This window comes from Physeter macrocephalus, chromosome 11, assembly GCF_002837175.3.
Source record: "Physeter macrocephalus isolate SW-GA chromosome 11, ASM283717v5, whole genome shotgun sequence".
Taxonomy (NCBI): Eukaryota; Metazoa; Chordata; class Mammalia; order Artiodactyla; family Physeteridae; genus Physeter; species Physeter macrocephalus.
In genome coordinates this window covers 21,373,547-21,381,471 of record NC_041224.1, presented here as the reverse complement: position 1 = coordinate 21,381,471, position 7,925 = coordinate 21,373,547, and positions in this window count along the sequence as shown.

Sequence of the window (7,925 nt, the reverse complement as noted above, 5' to 3'; positions counted from 1 at the left end):
ATTTTACATGTCAATGTCTAGTGTTCCAGGACCATTTGTTGAAAAGACTATCGTTCCTCCAATGACTTGTCTTTACTTCTTTGTCAAAGATCAGTGGACTCTATATGTGAGGGTCAGTTTATGGGCTCTTTATTCTGTTCCATTCATCTGTTCTTTTATTCTTTTGCTGATACCCCACTGTCTCAGTCACTGTAGTTTCATAGTAAGTCTTGAAGTCAGGTAATGTCAGTCCTCTGACTTTGTTCTTCAGTGTTGATATGTTGGCTCCTTTGAGTCTTTTGCCTTCCACATAAACTTTAGAATAAGTTTGTCAATAGCTACAAAATAGCTTGCCAGAGTTTTGATTGGGATTGCATTGAATCTATAGATAAAGTTGGGAAGAACTGTTTGCTTAACAATATCAAGCCTTCCTATCCAAGTACATGAAATATCCCTCCATTTATTTAGGTCTTCTTTGATTTCTTTCATCTGACTTTGGTAGTTTTCCTTATATATATCTTGTACATATTTTGTTAGATTTATACCTAAGTATTTCATTTTTTTGATGGTAATGTAAATGGTACTGTGTTTTTAATTTCAAATAACAGTTGCTCATTGTGTATATAGGGAAGCAATTGATTTTTATATATCAACTTGAGTCTTTTAACCTTGCTGTAATCAGTCATTAGTTCCAGGTGTTTTTTGTTGCTTCTTTGGGATTTCCTGCATGTACTCTGTGAACAAAGATAGTTTTATTTCTTCCTTCCCAGTTTGTATACCTTTTATTTCCTCTTCTTGTTTTATTGCATTAGCTATGACTTTCAGTACAATGTTGAATAGGAGAAGTTAGAGTGGACATATTTGCCTTATACCTGATCTTAGTGGGAAAATATGCAATTGCTTATAATTAAGTATGATGTTAGTTGTAGGTTTTTTTGTTGATTGTCTTTACCAAGTTGAGGAAGTTAATCTCTACTCCTAGTGTACTAGTTAGGGTTTTCCAGAGAAATAGAACCAACAGGATATATATTTACTGTAAGAAATTTACTCGTGATTGTGAGGGTTGGGAAGACTGAAAATCTGTAGTATAGGTTGGAGACTCAGGGAAGAGTTGATGTTTCAGTCTTGAGTCTAAAAGCAGTCTGGAAGCAGAATAACTTCCTTTCCAGGGGATCTCACAGCATCTAGACTGAAGTCTGGACAACCAACTGGGTGCCATAGCCTAGCCAACTTAACACATAAAACTAACCATCACATCTAGTTTGCTGAGAGTTTTTAAAATCATGACTGGATTTTGGACTTTGCCAAATGATTTTTGAGCATTTATTGATATGATCATATGATTTTTCTTCTTTAACCTTTTGACATGATGGACCACAATAATTGATTTGCAAATGTTGAAGCAGCCATTTGTAGCTATAATAAATTTCACTTGGTTGTGGCATATAATTCTTTTTATAAATTGTTGGATTTGATTTGTTATTTGTTAATATTTTGTCAAGGATTTTTGCATCTGTGTTCATGGGAGATATTGGCCTGTAGTTTTCCTGTCTTGTAATGTCTTTGTCTGATTTGATACTAGGATAATGCTGGCCTCAGTTAGGCCATGAGTTATGAACTATTTCATCTGCTTTAGTTTTCTGGAAGAGGTTGTAGAGAATTGGTTTAATTTCTTCCTTCAATGTTTCGTAGACTTCATGAGTGAACCTATCTGGGAGGGGTGCTTTCTCTTTTAGAAGATTATTAATCATTTATTCAATTTCTTTAATAGATATAGATATATTAAGATTATCTATTTCTTCTTGTGCAAGTTTTGATAAACTATCTTTCAAGGAATTTGTCAATGTCATCTATCAAATTTGTAGAGATGGATAATATTTCTTTATTTTTCTTTGAATGTACATGGGATAAGTAGTAATAGCTCTTCTTTCATTTCTAATATCAGTAATTTTTGTCATCTCTCTTTTTTCTGGCTAGAGGTTTATCAATTTTATTGATCTTTTCAAAGAACCAACTTTTATTTTTCTTTTTGGCCATGCGGCATGCAGGATCTTAGTTCTCTGACCAGGGATCGAACCCGTGCCCCCTGCAGTGGAAGCATGGAGTCTTAACCACTGGACTGCCAGGGAGGTGACGTCAAAGATTTCATTGATCTTCTCTGTTTTCAGTGTCATTGATATCTAATTTTTATTATTTCTTTTCTTCTGCCTACTCTGCATTTAATTTATCCTTCTTTTTCTAGTTTCCTAAGGCAGAAGTTTATATTATTGATTTTAGATCTTTCTTTTTTTCTGATATATGCATTCAATGACATAAATTTCACTCCATGCACTGCTTTCACTGCATCCTACATAATTTGTATTTATTTATTTAATTCTGATTTTTAATTTTTTTCATTGAAGTATAATTGATGTACAATAATATATAAGTTAGAGTTGTATAATACAGTGATTAACAATTTTTAAAGGTTATACTCCATTTATAGTTGCTATAAAATATTGGCTCTATTACCTGTATGGTACGATTATATCTTTGTAGCTTATTTTATACCTAATAGTTTATAATTCTTAATCCCCTACCCCTATGTTCCCTCCCTCCACCCTCTCCCCACTGGTAACCACTAATTTACTCTCTATATTTGTGATTCTACTTCTTTTTTGTTATATTCACTAGTTTGTTGTATTATTTAGATTTCACATGTGATATCATACAGTATTTATCTTTTCCTGTCTGACTTATTTCACTTAGTATGATACCCTCAAAATCCATCCATGTTGTTGCAAAAATGGCACAATTTTATTCTGTTTTATGGCTGAGTAGTGTTCCATTATATATATATGTATGTATGTATACTGCTTCTTCCTTATCCATTTGTCTGTTGATGGACTTTGGTTGCTCCCATGTCTTGGCAATTGCAAATAATGCTGCTATGAACATTGATGAATCCTATATAATTTGATCTTTTGGATTTTCATCAACCTCAACATCCCCTTTTTCCTTCCACAAAAAGCACATGTAACTTAGATTTTATCTGTGGATACAAATCATAAAAAGACAATAAGGCTGATCAATTGAGAAAAATTTCATTTTAATAAGTTCAATAAGGCTTATAAGTCATGGCTCACATCCATAGATCAAGGTTAAAATCATGTTTATGCTTTACAATTTTTAAACAGCTACTACTTAACTAAATAGGAATACTCAGGCAATGATTTGGATTCTCAGTCTCCGTTTGGTTTTGTGGAAATTATATTTTTAATGTCTTCACAGTTGGTAGATTATTGTCATTCATGTACAAAGCTTAAAAAATCAACATATAATTATTTGCAGTAAGCTTGTCAAACAGTATAATGCATCATGAAGTATCCTGTTTCTCATTAGTGTAAATGTTTTATAGCGTCTTTGTTTTTTAAAGATGTAAAAACCAATCATCTTTCATGCAATATAAAAGAAGAATGTATTATTAGGTCAATTCCTCTAATAATTCTACATAAAATAGCATTTCTAAGTTTGAGACTTACTTTGGAAAGAGAAATTTCCATTTTGAATATTTGAGACCAGCACTAGTTAGTGATGTTTTGCTTTAGGTTTGAGGTAATCTAAATTAGTAAATGTCTCTCATTCCCACCTTTATTTCAGGAAGCCGTACTCCCAGCAACAGTCACCTCTGAAGCTGCCTTGATTAGTTTTGGTTCTAGACAACCAACTATATAAAATATACATACAGAAAAGACCAATTTTTTGCTTTTAAGATGACTTTTTCCCTCATGAGTTTCTATAACCTTGTTGGAAAGGACAACGTGTTCCATGACTCTCTTAGCGTCCCTGGCTGGGTCTGAAAACTTAACTGGTAAGGACAAATTAATAGGAAAAAAGCATGAAAATGTATTTAATATAAAATTTACCTGACATGGGAGCCTTCATAAGAAATGAAGACCCAAAGAAACAGTCAGACCTGTGTCTTTTTATGTGAGGTTTGAAGAATAGGTAGTCAGGTAGAAATTTAATAGGTTAAGGAGTATAAGTGTAATAAACTGGAGAAAACTTAGCAAGGCCTGATGTGTTAAGATTATGCTTGGAGTCCCTCTGTCTTTGGAGATAAGGATGCCCTTTTCCTCTGGGTACAGGGAGGCACCTCTCTTGTGAGTGTTTTATGACCTGTTTCGGGCGAGAAGAGTGAGAGGAAGGTCAGAGAGCCCTTTCTGCTTCTGCCATTTTCCCAGACTCCTTCGGCTGAAAATATTCAATATGCAAAGGTGCTATATTTTGGGGTAGTGAGCCCCCATATTTTGGTATCTTGAACCCCATCAACCCCTACATTATTTGGGCTTAAGATTTCCCACAGGCTGGTAAAGGCACTTGGAAATGTCACCCTCATGCTTCATTAGGTAGAGAAGTATTTGGAAAGCGATTACAATTAAGTTTCTCATTGTTAGAAAGTCCTATGAGATATGGATTTCTACCAAAACACCATGTTCAAAAATGAGAACAGAATGTAGAATGTAGCTGCAGATGGAGGGCTGGTTGGAAAAGAACAGGTTACCTGCAACTTCAATGTCCTGGCTATTCACAACGTCTCCCGTGAAGGTAGAAAACAGCAAAACTGAATACAATTGTGAAATCACGGAAGCCCACCACATAGGTGAAAACATTCTGAATTTCTGGAGCTCTTTCCTACTCCATATTATGCCCAGTTTACCCTCCAGCCATCATTTTGTCCTCAATTTTGCTAAGTTGCTTTTTCATCTAGTTTGTTATCTTCCTTTCCATGTCTTTCTAATAATTTCAAGTCTGTTTATTTTGAACTTTTTCCTTAAAACAAGAAACATACCACTTGTACTTTCCTGGGTAAGTGAGAAAATCTTTTTTTTAAAAAATCTATTTATGTTGGACTTATATTGTGTGATTTCAATGCTTTAAATAGAATAGCATTGAATGACCCAGAATGACACCTTTCTGTTACTCTTCTTATCATCTAAATTGACCCCCTGGAGTCATAGGAAGTACACACCTCCTGAAAACTACAGTGAAAAAAGAAATGGAAGTTTACCTAATTTTCATGTCCTAACTTTGTTCATTCAACTAATGCTTCCTTAGCTCCACGGACCCTACCTGACTTGAATAAGAAATGAGTGTAGGCATTCACAGCATGGTGATTTGCCAATCAAGCCTGTTGTCCATAGTTAACTTGTCTTCCTATAACTAGAAATTCCTGATTGAATATCTAATTTTAAAAAAAGTGAATGGCCCATGAAGATTGCTGAAAGCAGATAGCTTAAAATCATCAGACATGATTGGCTTCTAGTGGTCCCTCTTAATGTAATAATCAAATTGGGTTATCTTCGAATAATCCATATTTAATGTGCATCAGAATCAACTGGAGGGCTTGTTAAAACAGATTGCTGGGTCCCAGTCCTAGAGGTTCTTGTTTTTCTTTTTTTTCCAACTTTTTTTTTTTTTTTTGGTTGCACCACTTGACATGTGGGATCTTAGTTCCCTGACCAGGGATTGAACCCGTGACTCCTGCAGTGGAAGGGAGGAGTCCTAAGCACTGGACTGCCAGGGAATTCCCTCCTAGAGGTTCTGATTCACTGAGTAGGATGTGGGGCCAGATAACTTGTATATCTAACACATCCCCAGTTGATGCTGATGCTGTCAGTAAGGGACCACACTTTAAGACCCCTGTTCTTAAGTGAATTCATTCCATTCTCTGACCTCCCCCCAATAGGTAATCTATAAAATAATTCGTGCTGTTCTTTTCGTGCTTAAGAATGTTGATTGCGTCTTCTCTGAAAGGGTTACCTGAAAATTTACTTTTCCTTTCCTGAGAGTTAGAAGGTTGGCAGGGGTCAGTTTTCTCACGAAGCTAATCATTGAGAATGTCAAATAAAATCATGCCAAACACAAAAGGCATCACTCATGCACAGGAAACTTTCACTTTTATTTCAAATGCCTCTCTATTTTGTATATATTTCTGCTTCTCTGTTGCTGACAAATTGATGATCTAATGTAAATAAAATATTTTTAAAAAAATGTGTCTTAGGACCAGTTTCAACCATGGCTGCTGTAATAATCCATCTATTATTTTTAAAGCCATATCAAATAACTAAACATTCTCACTTTTATTTCTATATTTTTGAGAAAATGTTCAGGGGAAATTCCACTTTTGGCTTTCTATGGGTGCTTCTTCATTTTCTTAGACCACTGTCTCAGATACTTTCCTGCTATAAAATAATACCAGTCAATTTCAGAAGTGATCACTGCCTCTATCATTGCAAGCCTCTGTTGCCTAGAGGATAGATATCCAACTGTAGTGAAAATGGTGGAGTGAAGTGTGTATGTTTATTCTCAAGTGATAAATGTACTCTTCACTTACTGCTGTAGGCTATAGACATCTCTTTTCATATAAAGATAGGAAACAAAAATCCAACTTAAAAAGATTTTATTAATCTACTCGTTTACGGTCTAATCTCCACCACCATATAAATTACAATTTATATTGTCAGAGGAACTCTGGAGTTCCTCAGGTGATAATATTTCTTTCCATGTGGAGAAGCTTGAAATAATCACAAGAGTAAACTTATTTTTAGGAGAAATAAAGTATTTTTTATGTTATCTCAAAATGTTATCTTTCTAATTGACTTGGGGTTAGTTAAATCTAAATGATTAGAAATTTTGATTCATTGCGGGTATATTTTACATAGTTCCCTGTGGCACATTATACAAATGGGAACAGATCCTTTCCATGTTTATGTACACCACTTTATATTTTTGACTTTGTCCATTGGTCCCATCAAGAGATGGAGTCTATTTCACCATTTCTTGACCCAGAGCTTGGCCACATGACTTGCTTTGGCCAATGGGGAAAAAATATCATAAGAAGAAGCTTGAAAAATGTTTTGCAATCTGACTTGCTATCTTGTTGCATCTGGAACTCCAGGTACAGCATGTGAATGAACATAGGCTAGCCTCATGGAGAATGAGAGGTTAATGTAGAAAAGAACCGAAGCATCCCAGCTGATATTAAGCTAACCAGCCAGATGTGTGTTAGACCACGTAGACCAGGGATGAGCAAACTATGATCTGTGGGTCGAATCCAACTCACCATCGGCTTTTGTATAGCAGGTATACTACCTTTCAATAAGGTAGTATTGAAACACAGCCATGCTCATTCACTTATATATTGTCTATGGCTGCTTTTGTGCTACAAAAGCAGAGCTGAGTAACTACAACAGAGATCACATGGTCTACCAAGTCTTTTACAGAAAAGGTTTTTTGACTCTTGCCCTAAACCATCCAATCCCAGGCAAGCTGGCCAAGACCAGAAGAACCATCCAGCCAAACCACAAAATCATAAGGAATAATGAATATTTGTTGTTTCAAACCTTCTAGTTTTGGGTGGTTTGTTATGCAGTATAAACTGATACTAACTGAAATTAACTGATAACTAATTTTATCCCCATCACCTCAATCCCCGTTTTACTTTTATGATTGTTAGTGATGCCCTTTCTCTAGAGCTTTTAAGCTTGGAGGCTTGGCCCATAAGCTCAATGAATAAAGAGTTGGATCATGTTAGAGATCATTTAGTCCGATCACTTCATTTTACAGACAAGAAAATAAACTCCAGGGAGAGTATTCAAGGCTACACAGATAGCTCTTTGCCAACTAACTGGCAATGGGCCTTTCACTTGTGAAACTCAAATCTTTCTTCCTTTCCAATGATACTGTGAAAATGTCTTGATTTGATTGCCCCAGGAGGCAATTTAACATTTGTTCAGTCATTCTTAATGCAATTTGCACTTCTTCCATATTATTTTTCCTAACGGGGGACTTTGGAACAGGGAATATGGATGTAACAACTTGAGATCACTGGGAATTCTGTCACAAAAATGTTTGAGAGTGGGGTTTAAGAGAAATGATAGTTCATCTCTGATCACATCTGAATG